Source organism: Calonectris borealis, chromosome 31, assembly GCF_964195595.1.
Source record: "Calonectris borealis chromosome 31, bCalBor7.hap1.2, whole genome shotgun sequence".
In the NCBI taxonomy this organism is placed as follows: domain Eukaryota; kingdom Metazoa; phylum Chordata; class Aves; order Procellariiformes; family Procellariidae; genus Calonectris; species Calonectris borealis.
This window is the reverse complement of record NC_134342.1, coordinates 1,509,041-1,527,706: the sequence shown is the minus strand read 5'-3', so window position 1 is coordinate 1,527,706 and position 18,666 is coordinate 1,509,041. Positions and strand designations below refer to the sequence as shown.

General features: G+C 54.2%; 1 protein-coding gene across 7 annotated transcripts in view; it reads right to left on the bottom strand.

Annotated features, from left to right (window-relative positions):
- The window catches only part of WIZ (WIZ zinc finger), a 58,770-nt gene that overhangs the window by 25,434 nt on the left and 14,670 nt on the right, over positions 1–18,666 (bottom strand). The window contains exons 1-2 of one of the 7 annotated variants that reach the window (XM_075134104.1): positions 8,562–9,150; positions 7,301–8,355 (exon numbers count right to left, since the gene is read on the bottom strand). The exons of the other annotated variants lie outside the window; for them this stretch is intronic. The gene's annotated coding sequence lies outside the window, so the exon portion shown is untranslated. Of the gene's footprint in view, positions 1–7,300; positions 8,356–8,561; positions 9,151–18,666 lie in introns of those variants that run through there. 7 annotated transcript variants of the gene reach the window in all.

Below are 18,666 nucleotides of genomic sequence, written 5' to 3'. Positions count from 1 at the left end.
TGGGTCATGGGATGCCCAGCAGCCCAAGAGTTGCCCGGGGCTCACTGGTGTGGTGGAAATAACCAGGAGGCCATGGGAAGGAGGTGTCCGCAGCTCGATGGAGGGTGCAGACCCAGCACAGACCATGCACGGGGCTCATGGAGTGGAGGAACACGGAAGGAGCAGCTCAGCCTCCACCACGCACCGACCAACGACCCAGAGAGACTTTAACGTTGACCGCAAAGATGAGAGAGAGCAGGATCAAGCTGCACGTCCTGGGAAGAAAACGGGGAGCGCTTTGGAAACACGCGGCCAAGGAGATGGGTTTTGCTGCAACGGTCTGCGGGCTCAGCCTGTGAAAGCCTCTACAGCCCAAACCGACCTCCATCCCCTCCGGGATGGACGCAGCCGCTCACAAGTTTACATTTATTCTATGGATTACTGGTTATGTGCTGTAAAATCAGGAGGAACGTGGTATTCACGCCACCACGCTGGTTATGGAAATGGGGAAGGCAGGGCAGGACTTGCCCTGAAAGCAGAGGAGGGAGGTGAAAAGCCAGGGTTGGCTTCCCGTCCTTCCAACATCTTCGGTGAGCAGCCTTAGAGGTGAAACTTTTAAGGCTGAGCATCTCCAACGCGTAGGTCTCATCCGGAGATGATGGGGTTGGAGCTCTTTCATCTAGATGCAGAGCTGGGACCACACACATTGCCAGGGTTCATCCGGCATCGGCGCGGTCAGAGCCCGTCCCGGAGAGGTGGCAGCATCCCTGGCTCCCAGATCAGGTCCTTTTGGCTTCAAAATCATTTCGGAAAAGGCCGGCGGGATCCAGGGCCAAGCTGCCAAGGTCACAGGAGACCGGCAGTGTTCATTCAGGAAAGCCTGAGTCACCAACCGGCCAGGGCGGGAATGCCGGGGAAAAGGACGGGGAAAAAACCCAACCCTCCCAAATCGGCAGATTTTAAAACACATCCCTAAATCCCCAGCGTGGGGATGGAGAAGGGCAGAGAGCACCGATCGCCGAGAAAGGACGGTGGCAGGAGCCTTCCAGGGACTCTTTTGTTCTCCAGAGCTCCAGCACGGCTCCTATTTTTAGAAACCGTCTCCTTTAGAGGAAAACATGCGGTGATTTATCTTTCTCCTGATGAGCACGTAACTGCACTCCCTGCAAATCCCGGTTTCTTGGAAACAGTGAGAGATGAGGGAGTTTAACGTCTTGGACTTAGGAGGCTCAAATTTACCCTCTATGGTAATCCAGCAAGAGCTGCTCCTCTAACCACAGGAGCGTGGCTGCAGCTTCTCCCAAGAGAGCACGACGAATCTGAAATCATTTTTGAGCTCACGGTCTCTCCTCCAAGAGGTCAAACACCCTCGTATCGGGGCCACGGGTCTCTCCTCTCTTTTTCCTCTATCCCAGGAGTTAAGGTAACCCGGCCAGACATCAGGACACTTTCAAAATCGAGCCATCACATGAGCCTGCAACAAAGCTGGTGGCCAAAACACACACAAAAAGCCGAAGATAAGGGAAAACCCGTCCGTTTCCCAGTACGGGAGCGGTTAGGCGGAGACCAGGAGCTCTCCTAGACGCGGCAGACCCAGCTCTAGACAAACAACACGTTTCAAAGGTCATGGATTGAGAAACGCCAACATCTCCAGAAGAGCCGGAAGAGCCCCGGCTCACTGAGGCCATCACGGTCAGGGTTGATAAGCAGAGGTTAACGGCACGCTCAAGAGGCTCGATAGGATATCAAGATGCAAAAGTTTTGCCTAAACCTTCACCACCACCACCCCAGGAAACACCAGGATGCACCTTGAGGTGCTTTTCCACATCACCGCTCTTTGCACGGCAGATGTTTCCTATAGAAAGGGTCCGGTTTATTTTGTACCAGAGCTACTCAACACGTATTTTAAGACTAACAACAACCCCAATGGTAGCTGTAATAATGAGCAAGGTTGCCCCGCTGCGTCAGGAGGTCACTGAGATGTTGATAGATCCAACATCCACTGAAGCTAGTCCAGTGAAGGTCCCCAGCCATCGGGGACTGGAGGACGTGACGGATGAAGCCAGGCTGGGAGAGTTGGGCTCGTTCCGCTTCAACATAAGAGCATGAAGGTGCTGCCTACAGCCATTAATTGGAAGGTGTAGAGAAGATGAAGCCAAACTCCTCCTGGACACACGCAACAAGAGGACAAGGAAGTCACAACACGGAAAACTCCTCCCTGTGAGAGTGGGACAGCTCTAGGACAGGGCCAGAGGTGTGGGAGATCTCCATCCTTGGAGATCTCAAAACTCAACTTGATGGGACTTGAACAACCTGACTTTGAAGTTGTCTGTGCTTTGAGCACAGGGATGGGATGAAGACCTCTGGAGGGTCCTTCCAACCTCAACTCTTCTGTGATTTTAGGATTAAAAACCCAAATAAATTCAAGATTCTAAAGCAAAGAGGTCTTTTGGATGGTGGTTTCCATCGAGACCCTGGACCAGCTAGAAACAGGGAGAGGATCTCTCTTCTGAAGAGTTCAGACAAGAAACTATTCTCCTGGAAGTTTTCTACCCAGCTCCCAAGAGGTGTCCAGTGACAGTCTAAAAGAGCATAAAGGAGTGAAGATTTAAAGAAAACTCGAAAATACTATTATTTCCCAAACTTCAAACCGTGTAAGGCTCCATCCCCTGAACACAACAGAAGGTTTCCCTTCCACACAATCCTCCAGGATGGGAGGAAAGACACCCACCTGACCTCCGCGTGCTTTCTGCATCTCCTGTCTCAGTGATACAAGATGAGGAGGGAGACTCAGCTCCAACTCCAGCCCTCCAGCAGCTCCCAGATCAGCTGGGTTCCCACTGCAGAAGAGCCGGCACATCGGTCTGAAGATGGGATGAACTGGTCTCCAGTCAAGGGAGGAAAAAAAGAGGCTCCTCCAGAGGGTGATGACTTGGTTTAGACCAGAACTGGACTCATCAGAAATCAAAAATTAAGCAAATCGGACAGGAATTTGCAATACCACTTTTCTGAGCAATCTGAGGGCTTCCAAAAGCCCTCAAAACCAGCTGTTCACCTCCAAAAAGCCTTCAAGGAGCCTACACGTGCTCTCCCAGGCTTTGGGGGTTTTCCAGCCTATATAAACGAACCGAAAAAAGAGGCAAGAAGAGATATTTTAGCTCCTCTACAGCCAGGCTGAGGGACCTTGCCATTTGAGCAATGGTATTAGGCAAGGGGTGAGTTATTGCATCATCTTCCGAGTAATGCAAGATGTCGCAAGCCATGATTTAGCTCTGGAATTAAAGACTAGCTCTTACTTAAGGGTCACGCTTTAATCTCGGGTGTTTAATTTGAGAGCAAAAGGTACTGGAAGAATCGCTCACTGGCCACCAGCAGCTGATACAGGTTCTGCATATTGTAAATAACCTGGGGAAAAAGAAAAAAAAAAAAAAAAATTGGCTCGACATGTCGCCTTTCGCAGTCCAAAAACACGAGAGCAACCGGTGGTGCCAAAAAAACCCAGCGGACGGACCCGCGCAGCAGGATGACCGCTCAACAGCGGTGGGAAGACACTGCGTCCCCATGCCGTGGTGGTGCCAGAGCCGAGTGGCTGGGTTTTTACCGGCGCGCTACCACCCAACCCAGCCACGGGGATTTCTGCCGCATTGGATGGTGCGGGTTTGGGTTTGTTACCAGTGCAACGAGGAATCCCACGCTGGAAACGTCACCCGGGGCTATATGATGGCCAAGAAATGGGGGGGGGGGTTTCCAGCCCCCACCACCATAGGAGATATTGAGCTCCCCAAAAGCTCGCTGGAAATGCAGGGAAGCGGGAGCTTCGTTTCCCACATCCCAGCCCATCTCCAAATCAATCCCACGGTCCCAAACTTGGCTCTTCCAGCCCAAAGCAGCCAAGCAAGAAGACCTCTCCAAGGCCACGTCCATGCCGGCAGAGCCAAGGCAGGTCCAGCCCAAGCTGGGCTTGTCTTTGCAGTGCAAAGAGCGGCATTCGGTGGGCAAAGGCGCTATCGGTACTTTTGCTCGGCAATCCTGACATCCCCACGCGTGAGCACGTGGCTCTGGGCTGAAAGCGGGTGACAGGAGAAGCAAAAGATGGAGATCCTGCAAAAGAGGGTGCAACCGGCAGCTCTCTCCTCTCCAACCCACCCTAAATAGGACCAACGGCTCCCACGTGAAGACAAGGGCTTTGCATGAGCACCACGAGATGCTCCTTGGCAGAGCTTTTCCCTTGCGCAAGAGAAGACGACCGCCTGCGCTCCGGCATCCCCCCCCGGCCACCAAAAGCACCTGGACGAGCAACCTGGGTGCTCTGCATGCGTTGGGCTCAGCCTGGAGCTGTTTGGGTGCCACCCATGCCAGGTTCAAGCTCTTCGATGGTATTCCTGCCCCAAATCCCTGGGGTAGACGCTACTCCTCCATCCCAAGAGCCCAGCATCGCTCCGTGCTCGCAATGGCCACTCTCCAGCTGAAATCATTTCACCCGCAGCCTCGCACGAGTGTCCAAAGGGTCTCCCCGGAGCCAGACGAGACGATTGCATTCTCCGACGCTTTGCTGTGGCTTGCTGGAAGCAAGCTGGAGATTTTGCTCGTGCTCCTGAATACAGAGGAGCTGGCGCGAGGACAGGCTTTGCTGCAGGAGGGCTTGGCCAGGGACACGAACTTCACGTTTCCACTTGAAAATGGGCACTTTTGGGTTTAGTTTTCTTGCACGTAGCTCCGGGTCCTGCTCCGATGAAAACTCTCGGCCGTTTGCAGATAGAAAGGAGAGACATTTCCTTCTCCTTTGCGCTGCGTGGCAGTTCAGGGCAGTATTTAAGGACGCTCCTAAGCCTGCGGGCAAGTGACCTTGAGGACAGGAGCTCTTCAAAGCGCAGCGTGCTGGCAGCACATCGCGTCTCATCTGACCTGGGCTTAGCCGGCTGCTGACGGAGCCGGGGACGGTGCCGTCGCGCTCACGCAACACCAACAGCTCCGTGTTCGCTTCCGCTTTGGTTTCCCGGGAGCGACGCGGGTCCCTTCACCCCTCTGCAGGTGCAGGGTGCTGGAAGTTCGCGTATTTAAGGGCTGGAAATGCCCAGGGTTGTGCAACCAGCATTCATGTGCTGATATTTCTGCTGCTGGACTTTGCACAGGCAGGAAAAGACACCGCAAAGGGCCCAAACGACGGCAGTCCACGAAGCGCGGAGCGGATAAACACTTACGTTCCCGACACGTCTGCTCTAGTCCCAGGAGACGAAGGCTGCAGGCTGGCACGCAAGGGGATCAGCTCGGCGCATAGGATGAAAAACCCCCCGGTTGCTCGTGTTTTAACCCACGCTCTGGCGCGGGAGGAGCTGCCTGGGTTGTGACTTTGCTCCCTTCGGAATCGGGAGCTCGGAGGACTCTGTATCATTGCTGCGAGGGGGTGAAGCAGACTCTGCTGATGAAAGAACGATGTCCAGCCCCGTTAATGAGGTGAAAAACCCAACATCGGGGTAAGAGCATCCTGAATACATGCAGCTCCGTGCTCCCCAGCCAAAGGATCCCATATTTTTAATTGTACCGTCTGTCAAATTATTCTCCCATCGACTCACCGAAGAGACGCCGAGCTGTATTAATCCTGCTAGGAGCAGAGCCATCCGTACGTTGTCCCCCTCGCTCCTCAAGCTGCTTAGCAATGCTGGAGATGACCCAAAAAGAGGAGGCAGGACTGTGCAGGCAGGGTACAGGCAGCATGCATTTAGACCAGCTCCAAAACCACAACAAACGGTGCGCCGAGTGCTGGCGGCTGTGGTCCTGCCGGCACCACACGTCCCAGTCATCCCTTGCACCGGCTCGGCTCTTTTCTTTTTTGAGCCGTTTCAGCGGGTCTAACATAGAGAATTACCGGGAAAGACGGGATCGGGATCAAAAAGCAAGGACTGCAGGTACCAGCGGAGCAGGTCAGAGCTCTCCTCCACAACTTGACGCTTATCTCAACGCGGGATCTCTCCACCGAGAGAGGCTGGGCGCAAGACATCCGAAAGGCATTTGGGAGGCCGGGGATCGGCACAACTCCCGTCCTTCCGTCTCCTCCTTGGATTTGTTTTGTACAAATGTGGGGACGGAAGGTGGCCCCCCCCAGAGACACCGTGGCACCTCCACCCTTGGAGATCTTCCAAGCTGGACAACCTGCTCTTGCTTTGGCATTAGCCCTCCAACCCAAATTCCCCTTCCTACCCAAAAAGACCTTGAGGCTAAACAAGAAGCACCCCAAATATTTTTTCCCCAGCTTCACAAAGGCTTCGTGCTTGCTGCTCTCTGCCTGTTCCCAGCGTTAATCCGGGCACAAACAACCAAACCATCCCCCAACAACTGAACTTCAAGGGGTAGCAGCCTTCGGTGGGGGTTCAGCGACCTCCCAAAGCCTTGCTCAGGCAGAAGATAAAGCGATTTTGGTGCAGAAGGAGCCAAAACCTCCTGCCTTTCTCTTCAGCGAGCCATTGGCCCACGCCTGATTTGGGGGGGGAGGGATGGGGGGGTAGGGTGGGGAATCAAATCCCATTTCCATCTTTCCATCCCCTAAGTGATTGCCCCCCGTGGGGCTTGGGAAGCCCCATGAGCATGGGAGCATCATCTGAAACGGCAGCGTGGGAAGGGGCTGGGGGCCATAAAGCAAGTCCGAGCGGCTGGAGGGGCAGGTCAGGATACGGATGGGTCAGGGATCGGCTCTCCTTGCTGCCCCACGGGAAACCCAAGGCTACGGGGAGACATCAGGACAACCTGGAGGACAGGTACAACATCCCGGTCCCACCAAGTCCAGAAAGCTCTTGGCAAGAGAAACCACACCACCAGGAACTCCAGAGCAGGAGACAAGGACCTCCAGGCACTACCAAAACCACCAACGCTCCAATATCAGCATTAGTAGAAAATTTTAAGACAACGGTGAGCCACGGAGCAAGGACGAACACGCAGAGAAGTTCCCATAGCAGAAGACCACAGAGGCCACGTTGGCTCCGGGTCAAAGCCGCTCTGTGTTCCCCAACCAGCAACACACGGTGATGGATGCGGGTCTCGACGGGCACAAGGAAACCTTGAAGCAACCTGTGAGCACCCATCCTTCCCAATGGATGGGCTTTGGGACGAGCACCGATCTCCCACTCCAGCTCCCACCTCCCCTAAAATAGAGCCCGTGGGTTTCCACCCTCCTTTCACACAGGAGGAGGATCACATCCCTGCATGGAGTCGATCCCATCTCCTGGGTCCCCTCTTTGGTTTCTAGATGTAAAATCCTATTTGTTTTCACCTGCCTGGACACCGCAGATCCCAAAACCCCACGCGAGACCGTGGCCCCGCGACCTACCATGTGCTCGGGGACGAGCGGGTCCCTCTCGCCTCCGTCACCGGCAGCGGTCCGGGGTTATCCTGTCTCCGCTATCGCAACCGGTTCTCCCTCGAGCAGTTAGAAAGGCAACGCCTGCTCAGGAAGTGGTCTCTGCAGCAGACGGAGGTGGGGAACGGCACGGCTGCAAGGGGAGGGCGCTGGATGTGCTGACTCAGCATCCCAGCGAGCTCCGGTTCATCCCAGCGAACCGAACGCTCGGAGCGAGGCACACAAGACCCCTCCCCGGCCCCTTTTCGGCATCCCACTTGGGTGGCGAGGCCAAGCCATGCACCGCGGACCCAGAAAAATGCCAAACGGCTCCAACCCCCCCAGCACCCATTTTCCACAGGAGGTTTCCCGATGCCGTATCCTTCGCTCACCTCTCGCCGCGCAGGATTTCCCTGCCATCACTGTCACGCCCAAGCTTAACTCTTCCCCTCGAAACGCGGACCCGGCACCCTGGCTGTCTCTCGGCTCGGCTGTGCCCGGGCACGCTCCCTCCAGCGGCTCTGGAGTTCGTTCTTGCCGGTCCGGACAGATCGGTGCGTGTTGCATCCGTACAAAAACCCGCTCGAACCTCTCTGGATGAGCCCTCTGCGTTATCGAGCAAGCCTTGGGTTGCTCCATGAGCCGTCCCCCGGTGCCAAGCAGATGTTTTATGGGAAGCAACATCTTTGCTGTGCGCTCGGCGGCCGTGTTTCTCGCTCCTCCGATGCAAAGCTCGGAGATTTGGCACCAACCGGCCACGTACGCTCAAGTCAAGCGCTTCTCTCCCGGCGCTGATCACCGATAAGACCAACAACCCTCCTGCCGAAACACACCGTTCCCCACGCACAAGCTCCCGATTCTCCGAGAGATCCTCGTGGTTTGGCTCAGGGGAAATAAAGAATCACCCAAGAGATCCTCGTGTCTGGCTCAGAAATAAAGAATCACCCATCCGCCGCCGCCGCCGATTCTCAAGACGGCACCCAAGGTTTCACGCCGAGAGGGCAGGGGTCCCGCGGGGACAGTTGGATTTAAGCAAACTGCTCACACTGGAGAGGAAAAAAAAAAACAACAACTTAAACTAAACTAAGCCAGCGCCTGTTGGCTCGTGCGCACGGGCTCGCGTTCAAGCTGCCCGAGTCAGCAGAGCTCAGGAAGCCTCCTGCGCTTCTGGAAGACGGAGCCGTAGGAAGCATGACACATCTCGAGATGTTGGCTCCGCTCCCTGGGATGTTTATGGTCAGCGAGAGCTTACCACGATTTCACAGACTTCGCATAAACATCTGGATGAAGGATTCTACCGAGGCTTAACCGGAGACGCCGTCCCGGTGCGGGGCCGGTGAGCACCGCGTTATGCCCGAGCCGGAGCAGAAGGACCTCAACGTGGACACGCAGGAGAGCCAGCAGCTTCAGGCACCCGTCCCACCACAAGCACTGGCACATCTCCGTCGGAGAGAAGAGCAGCACAGGGTGACTTGCTCGCCCACCAAAGCCGCTCCACCAGAGACCCCGTCTTTCTGTTGAGCTCCGATTGAGGAGGAAGAAGATGAAGCCAGGGATGAGGTGCCTCATCTCACTGGTCACCAAGGGCTGGAGAAGTCCCACCGGGGTGGAAAGGAAACGTTAAATGTCTGGATGGGAGCCACACCGCAGCTTCGAACGCTTCCCTTCGGCTCTCCCAGGGCAGCGCAGTCCCTCCAGCCCTTGTAGGACTTGCCAGGGCCACCCAGGGGTGACCAGAAGAAGACGTTAAATTTTTATCTCCCAAACCTCGACCATTTGGGCACCGTCATCTTCTCAGAAACAGCTGCGCAGTGACACGCAGTTTCTTTTCCAAGAAAGAGGCCAACCTGCAGGTCTGCGAGCCAAAGAGCGGAGCCAGGAGAGGACGAGCCGTCTGCCCGGAGGAAGGGCCGCACCCTTCCATGACTGACGGAGCCGGGACACGTCCCCGCAGCAGCCCAGGGACCTCGGTGGGGGGGGGTCTCCACTGTGGTTTTGGCCACCGCAACCCAACAGCGAGGGCTTGTGAGGGCTTTGGAGACCAAGCGGGACCAACCTACTCAAGGTAGACAAGGAGAAGCATCATAAACGCCAGCAGGGCCCATGAACGCGGAGGAAGATCTACAGAAGATCATGAAGGCCACTGGAAAAAACATCTATGGGGGCAAAGACTCAACTGAGAAGGAAGCACTGAGGGGCTGCACCAAAGAGTCTCCTGGAGAGCCCGAGCAGCCGCCGGTGATGTCCCATACCTGTTCCTGACCCCAAAGGGTGCATTAGAAAGGTCCCCGATGTGGAGGAGAGCCGGGCGGCAGCACCCCAAGGGAAAAAGAAGGGGATATTGTGCTGAAAAAGCCAGGGGTAATCCCAGGAATCGGAAGAGATACAGGGATGATCAACCGCAAACGGGATGGGAAGCTCGTTAGCTGGATGACAGACGACCTGCTGCGCTCAGCGATCACATGGGAGCTGTGAGTCACCAACGGTGTGGTTGGGGGGGGGGAAGGAAAAAAAAAACACCCTACCAAAAAATAGAAAAAAAAAAAAAATATATATATATATCTAGCCGTGGTTTGCAACCTGCAGTTCACGGATGACTTCGAAAGGCGGTGGAGAAAAGCCAGCCCCTTGTCAGCAGCTTGAACTCACTCCGCAGGCATCCGCTCCCCGCTGGAAAACCTCCGGCAAATCTAACGAGGCAGAAAAATCCCCCGTTTTTCCCCGAAACTTTGCGCGCGACGGGTCAAGGAGTCCGCGCCCAGACCCCGCGCGGGGTTTTTCATCGTTGGCGTACGAGTGAGATTAACCGAAACCGAAACAGGTGCGAGGAACGGCTACCACGGGGAAAACCAGCCCTTCTGCTGCGAGCAGACAAACAGCGTGGCTTGTTTAGCTTGGCATGGCCGAGAGGGAACCCGACACTTTCCCAGCGAGGAGCTTTGCTCTTATTTCCAGCCTCCCCGCGCTCCCCGGGCAGAGGACGCGAGTTATACTTGGGGTTTTTCCTCAGCTCTCGGGGTATTTGCAGAGCCCGGGGCGGGGGGATGCACCGGAGCCGTGCCCCGTTCCCAGCCGCAGTGTGGGGGGATGCAGAGTCCAAACCCATCCGAAAAGCTCCGGGCGTTGCGAGGCAAAGCTTCGGGCTGCGTTTCCTCCACGAGAAAGGCAAAAGCTGGTGGTACGAGCCCGAGAAGGTTGAGGGTTTGCTCCCAGGCTCCAGAGTGATGCAGACTTCCCAGGATACTCCAAACGTTTGCATGATTTCGGGCTCCCGTGGTATTTCCGAGGCTCCCACAGAACCAGGATGCGAGGTGGGGGGGGGCAAGGGCAGAGACTCGGTGCCCCAAACCTGGGGCTGATCCCACGACCTGCATCAGGTCAGGAGGACGACGCTGCTCCTTCCTCCGCTGCGCTCGGACCACGCTGCCGCCTCCCAGCATCACTCGCACCGAAGATTCTCGGCCCGCAGCACCTTTCAGGACAGCACCAACCCCGTTTGGTCCTGGGATGACAATCCCAAACCCAAAACCTCCTGCTTTGAGCCCGGAAAAAACCTCCGGCAAAACCTTCACGGGCTTCTGCAAACAGCGCTGAGGTCTGAATGGGTTTGAGACGCAAAGCCAACTCCTAAATGCTAATTGCTCTCTCGTGCCTGCTGCCTGCTTCAGGCAGGGAAGGCATTTGCTCTGCGTCCATCGTCTAAAAAGGCGCCTCGACCCCCCCCAAAAGACGCCTCGACCCCCCCCAAAAGACGTCTTTTTTGCAAGCTCTCCTTAACCATCCCCACCTTGTACAGCCCCCAGCGCGCCGGCACGGCACCGAGCCATCTCCCAAAGTATTTTCAAGCAAGGCAACGGACCGGCTGCGGATGCTTCCGTAAAACCTGGCCATTCCTTTACTACTTAAAACCCTCGGGGCTCCCCAGCCGTACCCTCGAACTGGGTGGGATGGGGATTGCCCTGAGCATCGTGGTCCCCCTCCGAGGGATGCTGCCCGTGGGGGGTCCTGCATCCAGCATCTGCACCGGGTTTTACGGCTGCCGCACCGTGCGGGGGAAACCTCCCTCCGCAAATCAGGGTGCAAATACTTGCTTAACAGGGTATTTTCTACCCAGGGTGTTTCCAATTCTGCATTTCCCCCATTACCAAGCCTTTTAAAAACAAAAGGCAAGTGAGAAAGAGCACTGCCCGAGGGTGCCAGCCCTCCATTCAAGTCTTTTACCCGCAGCTAAGAGCCCAAATTGAGCCTTTTCAGAGGCGATTCCAAGCCGATCCTTGAAAACCTTTCTTTTTTTTTTTTTTTTTTTTTTTTTAATTTCCCTTAAAGAGTTATCAGGCCTCCAAGCAAATTCATCCTCTAGATCCTGCTCCGCTCCATCCAGCTTTAAGCAAGATTTATGTGACGGGCGGCAGAAAACTTTCCTCGTCAGCAGAGGACACATCCAGCATCTAATGAAAGAACAGTTTCTCTCCAAGCTGCTTGAAAGGCATCCAGACTCTGTTGCAAGCTCATCTTGTTTGGATCCATCTCTATTAAGTTTCCAGCAGATCTCAGCTTCTCCCATAAAAGTGGTAGTGTTTTTACCGGCCATGAATGCAGGCAATTCACATCGCCGTCCCCTTTTCGCTCCAGGTCCCTCCAACTCCGCGTCTTTCACCCCCATCAACTTTTTCCTCCATCTGCCGGCAGGTTTTGACTTCACCGTCGTTAAAACGGGGTTTTAATCACCTAAAAAGCAATGACAGGGGAGCCCTGGGAAGCCACAAGGCTCAGCTCTTTTGTACCTGTAATATTAGCAGGCGAGAAGATTCCCAAAGGCTGTTTCGGATGCTATAAGGCCACGGAGAAGACTGCTGAGGGATCTTCTTCTCGCTGTTCGTTGCTGTCAGCCTGTAACGAGCTGTCCTTTCCAATTACAGAAACCCACCGTCCGCCGCGAAGACCCGGGAACGCTTATTAATCACGTTGGCGTATGTGCCGGAGCGCTCCGGAGAGCACGCGACGTTGATGGGCGAGCCTTGCCGAGCGCGGATGCTTCCCCGAACCGAGCCAAGAGGTTGGATTGGGTCCTTGGCACGAGCGCGGGCTCTCGGGGCCGCCTTGGCACGGCGTCGGTGCCCAGCGCTGGTGTTATCTCCATCCAGCAGTGATGGAGAATCGCTGGACGGTTTCGCCTGGCAGCATCTCACCCCCCATGTCGGGACTGGCAGGGACAGGTCGGGCTCCAGCAACAAGGATGATGAGAATGAGGAGATGGGAGCCCAAAAAGCTGCTGAGAACCTTCCTCCACTCAACCACCCTACATAGAGGAGGGCTGAGGGACTCCTAAACACCCCAGGGAAGACCCCCCCAAGCAAGACTCTGGCCCCAGGATGAGCTAGAAGGGATCGGCCACCAGCAACACCGGCTGAAAAACAGAGATAAATTGAGAATATTTGTAGCCCCTACACAGGGCTTAGTGTTAAGGCTGTGCTTGGACATCTCTGCAGGGACTATCCGGTACAAACTGGGGAGAAACACTTTCCCCAGCTCCTCCGGCCTTAAACCAATCCTTTTTTCTACATCTTGGAGTCTTTGATGGCCAAGCCCCAGAAATCTCTTCCCATAGATACATACATTTTCGGGAGACAGCAAGAAAAGAAAGGATTTTGACCATGCAGACAGCCCAAAACTACAGTAACGCACCAGATACCACGGTTACAAGGAGGACAAACCAGACGTGGTGCCACCAGAGAGGAAGGGAAGCAGCTGCTCAGCTCCACGTTGCACCCTGGAGACAAACCCAAGTGGGATAAGTGCCACCAGTTCTCCTACAACAAGGACGCCATGCTTCCGCAGCAAGAACTTCACGTCTTAAAACCGGTTAGGTTCCTCCAAAACCGCAAAGCACCAGCTGGGTAGAAACCAGTGTGTCCCAATGACACAAGGACATAGAATCTCCCGTGTTGGAAGAGACCCATGAAGATCATCAAGCCCAGCTCCTGACTCCACACAGGGCAACCTAAAAGTTAAACCCTATATCTAAGAGCATTCTCCAAACTTCTTGAACACCAACAGGTTTGGGGCAGGCCGTGACCTCATCCCTGGGGAGCTTGTTCCAGTGCTTGACCACCATCTCCATGAAGAACTCTTTCCTAATGGCCAATCTGAACTTCCCCTGACGCAACTTTAAGTTGTTCCCTCGTGTTCTCCTAATATTTTTACGTCCTTCTTAGATTGTGGAGCCCCAAAGTGCCCACAGGACTCAAGGTGAGGTCACACCAAGACGTGGGACAACCACATCTTTCAACCAGTTCGCTATACTGTGCCTAATGCACCCCAGGATATGGGTGGCCCTTCTGGCCTTGAGGGCACATGGTTGACTTCCGTTGAGCTTCCCATCAACCAAAAGCCCCAGATCCCTCTCTGCAGGGCTGCGCTCCAGCTTCTTGTCCCCAAATCTATACGTACATCCCAGATGACACCATCCCAGGTACAGGTGGCATTTGTCCCTATTCAATGTCATACAGTTGGTGATTGCCCAGCACCCTGATCTATCAAGATCTCGCCGTGAGGCCTCTCCACCCTCGAGGGAATCAACAGCTTCTCCTAATTTAGTATCATCAGCAAACTTATTGAGTGTGCGCTCAACTCCCGTGTCCAGGTCATCGATAACAACACTGAAGAGAACACCAGTAGTGGCTGGCCACCAGCCCGGTGTTGCCCTCTTGACTATAACTCTTTGAGCTGACCCTTCAGCCAACTGTTCACCCAAGGTGGTGTCTCCGTGTCTAGCTGTATGCTGGACGTTTTGTCCACAAGGATACTCTGAAACAGTATCAAAAGCTTTGCTAAAATCCCCAAAAAACACATCCACTGCCTTCCCTTCGTCCACGAGGCCGGTAACCTTATCCCAAAAGGATATTCGGTTAGGAAGACATGACTTTCCCTTCATAAACCCACGTTGGCTTTGACTGATGACTTGCGTCGTCTTTCAAGTGTTTTTCAATAACTCCCAGAATAACCTTCTCCATAATTTTACCAGGCACCGAAGCGAGACCGACAGGTCTATAATTACCAGGGTCATCTTTCTTTGTCCTTCTTGGAAATTGGAATAACATTTGTTAGCTTCCAGTTGACTGGGACCTCCCCAGAGTCCCAAGACCCTTGATAAATAACAGAAAGGTCTCACAATAACATCGGCCAATTCTCCCAGTACCCCGGGATGAATCCCACTGGGATCTGTAGATTTACATGCATGCAGTTGCTGCAGCAAATCCCATACAAGTTCAAAGTCAACGGGGAGCTTACCACTCCCCCCGTTGTGGTCCTCCATCCCAACTCCAACACAACTCCATGGGGTCCCAGGGCCCATCATTGGTCTTAAAGAGAGGGGTGAAGAAGGCATGAAACGCCTCTGCTTTATCTTCATCCCTATTCATGAGGCGACCAACCTCATCAAATAACGGACCAATGTTTTCTTTAGTCCTCTTTTTGCTGTTCACACACTTAAAAAAAGCCCTTTTTTTTGTTACCCACCACAGTACCGGCCAGACACGGTGCTGCAGGAGGCACGGTGCAAACATGAATTTCATTTTCTCAGCAGCAGCAAACTCCAGCGAAGGATTAACGTGGCCTCGTGCCGAAGCATTAGCTCATTCTGCTGGGGTTGGGAGAAGGTTACAGTATCTCCATCCCCAACATGACCCAGCAGCAGTTTGCTGTTGCAAAAGGGGTCATTGCTACAGCCACTTATCCCTTACACGCTCCTATACCCCCGATATTGAGAAAAAAAAATTAGATTTAGGCCACTTGCTGAGGTTTTCCAGACATCTGGCAGCCTGGATGAAGCAGGAGAGCAGCCTGGGCTGTAGGACAGAAGCAAGCCACCCCGAAAAACCCAACGCTGCAGCCACCACACATTTACACCCCACTTGCCCCAACCAAGAACTTGGCTTCCCATGGCCAAAAAAACAAGTTTGCACTGGTACGGAACCTTTCCTCCCCATAAATGCCCAGTGGAGAAGAAGGATTGGGCCATGTCCTACTTTGCAAGGCAGCAGGAGAATCCACAGCCGTGCCCAGTGTTGCCCCCGGCTTTATTTTTAAACCGTGGCCCGGTTAGCACGAGCGACGGCACAGGGGAGAGAGGCTGCTCGGGGGGTGCTGGATTTGGGAGGTTATTTATAGACGCCGAAAGACGGGCACGGCAGGTGCTCTGCGACTTGGACAACCGCTACCGAACGCGGGTGTGAAACCTTCTCCCAGCACACCGAGGAGGACCACCGGGCACCAGACAGGACCCCTCCTCGCCGCAGACCTTGTCCATTCAGGGCCATGGTTTTGGGTTACCTGCAGCAAGAAAACGCCTTGAACAACACTCACCCCGTTCTCCTGGTGGCACGTTTGAGGACCACACCATGACCCACTTTCCCACCCCATAGGAACGTCGCCGTGCTCGTGAGCAACCACTCAACCCAACCCTCGTGCTGCCATCAAATCCTTATTTTGGCGCTCACCCGCGGCATGGATGGGAAGCTACTAACCCCAAAATTCTTTGGGAAGAGATTCACGGCCGAGAGCTTTGTTACCCTTGCGTTAGAGGAGACGTAGCGTGGGGTTTTTTTCCATGCAACTTTAGGGTTTCCAACTGTACTCCACGTCCCAGTTCCAGCTAAGCCCTGCCTGTTGTCTTGGACTCAAGTATTCAATTATTTATTTGCTAGGCAACAACATGACATCTTTCCTGGCACCGTTCGCAGGCTAAGAGGCTGACGAAGCAGTAACTAGCGAGGAAGGTTACTGGGACTGTAAGCTCAACCTCCCAGTTAAGACAGATTGGAAGCCAACAGCTTAAACTCAGCCCAACACCAATGAGGAAGGAGACAACGTTGGAAAACAACCACAATTTCAGGGGCAGCCCCTCGCCCTTGCAAGAAACTTCAGAAAAGGCCACTGGATGTGGGCGCCGGGGACCGTCCCAAAGAGTTAAGGCAAGATTAGCAAGAGCTGCACCTCCGTTGGGTGTCTGGTCTCGTGACTTACATATCTTTTTCTGGAGGGAGTTCAAAGGTGGGCCATAAAAAAAAAAAATGGTCCAGCAGTTGGCAAACACACCTTGCGACGGGCTAGACGTGAGCTGCTCCGCTCCAGAAAAAGGTTTAGAGGCACTCGGAGCTCTCTGGTCAACCCAAGATCAAACCAAAGCATGATTTCCTACGCTGGAGCACTTCACATGGGGACCCACCTTACCAGAAAGACACGCTTTCCCTCAAAACACCCCTAAAACGCACTCTGATGCTTCACAATTCAAACTAGGACAGTGCCACGAGGTCTCGGCACCCCACCAAAGCCCAGATCTAGGACAAAGCCCAGCGTTGCAAGGGCCGAGTATACTTTGACCTCCTCATCCTGTTAATTTTATTTCCTAGGCTCCTGTAAACCAACTGCTCCAGCTCTTTGCTCCTGCCTCTCATCTGCAAGTCCCCACCCCCAAAAAGGGTCATCCAGATGCTCTTTGGAACAACCTCGGGAAGAGGTGGGACAGAAGGCAGCATCTCAAGACCCTCACACACGCTTCAGGACAAAGAATTTAAACACTTGGTTAAGGGACAGTTTAAGGGTTGGGCTTGTAAAGCACGTGAACATCTACCAAAAAGCTTTAAGGACCAATTTCTTGGGGTTTTTTGGGGTACGGGGCTGTACAACCACCAGTTGGGGCACAAGACAGACACACGGACTCAACCAACAGTTGAGCAACAGCAGAAATTGCTCTTCAGAAACCGCTGTTTATGAGACCAATGTTGCCTTTGTGCAAGCCCCAAACGCCGCTTCCCTTCTCATCTCTTTGCTCTTAGCTGTTGGCAGGACACCGGTGACCTGCTCGGGGACAGGAGGACACCACCAAGAGCAAAGCAAGAGATGTTCCTTCAGCTGCGGTGAAATGATGTTAAACCGTTATTTTGCGCAATTTCCGGACATGACTTCTCCATCTCGGGCACGTGCAGCATCCTCTACCTTCCCCGGAGGACCAACAGCCACCAAATGCCACCACTTTAGCACATCTCCAGCCAACCCATGTCCCCACAGGGTTGATTTGTGCCCAATCGGAGGTCCCTATCCAGGCTCTTGATGACCGGCATTAAAAAAAAAAAATCTTGCAGCCTAAAAATCATCTCCTTTTCTCCAGCTGCTCCCAGTACGGCTCCGAGTGCAGATGCTTTTCCATATTTTTAATGTGAAATTCCAACCGGACCACACGCATCCACTCAACATCATCCGGATTAAGGCAACACAAAATCATCTTATTTATCGCCAGACTGGCCACACACAAAGGTACGAGCGAGATCTCCGGAGGGTGTCTGTGCTATAGCGATGCATGGCTCAAAAATGGCAATTATTGGGTTTTTTTTTTTTTTTTAGCGGTGGATCTGTTTGGATCAGCAAGTCCTGGAGGAGCTTTGCCAAGCCCTAACGGGCAGGTCCGTGTCGCAACGGGGAGCACAGCCATGCACTGGTTCCATCCAAAACCTCCCAATTTCGGGCTGCCCCAGCTCCGTCCAAAACCCGACGCCCCGATTTGGGGCCGTGCAAAGCAACCGGCAAACATTTGCCATTTGCGGCGATATTTGATGCCTCCCACCCAATTTTAGCGGCGCACGTGGCCTTTTGCAACACCCGCAAACCACCGGCACGTCTCCGTCTCCAAACCCTTGTCGCACAAGCCAGGAAAACCCACGCCATATAACTTAAATCCAGCTTTTCCAGCGCCCAACGTCCAAAGGGGTCAATCCAGCACAAACGGGAACCTCGATCCAGCACCCCGCCACGTGCTGCGGATCCCGCTCGGGCGTCCCCGGACCACGACATCCATCCGCTGCTGGGATTTATTGATTTCTACCATACATCCGAGCGGGCACCAGCGCTTTTCCAGCCGCTTCCTCCTTATCTCCATCCGCTCCGTGGCAGTTTGATTATTTAAGCGCCGTGCAGACTTTGCTCTTCCGAGCAAAGAAAAGCCACCTTTGCCCTCTTCCCTGCTCCCTCTTCCGCGGCTCTCATGCCCTCCCGAAAGGATACTCGGGACTTTTGGAGGAGGGAAGTCGTTCAGCCTTCACCCACCACCTCTCATGCTCCCACAGCAAGGATGAGCACGTTTTTGGGGTGAAAGCCATCCCCTGGAGAGGCTCCAGGGTGGGTGGGGAGCTGGATAACGTGGCAACATGGATCAGAAGCCAGCCCGACCCGTGGCAATTTGTCACTGGTGCCACCAACCCCAAAATGACCCAAATTCAGGCAATTTCATCCCGGCGATTCCCTCGTCCCACGAGATCCCCACGGCACCTTAGGCTCAGCCTGGAGAGCAGCTCCCGTTTAGC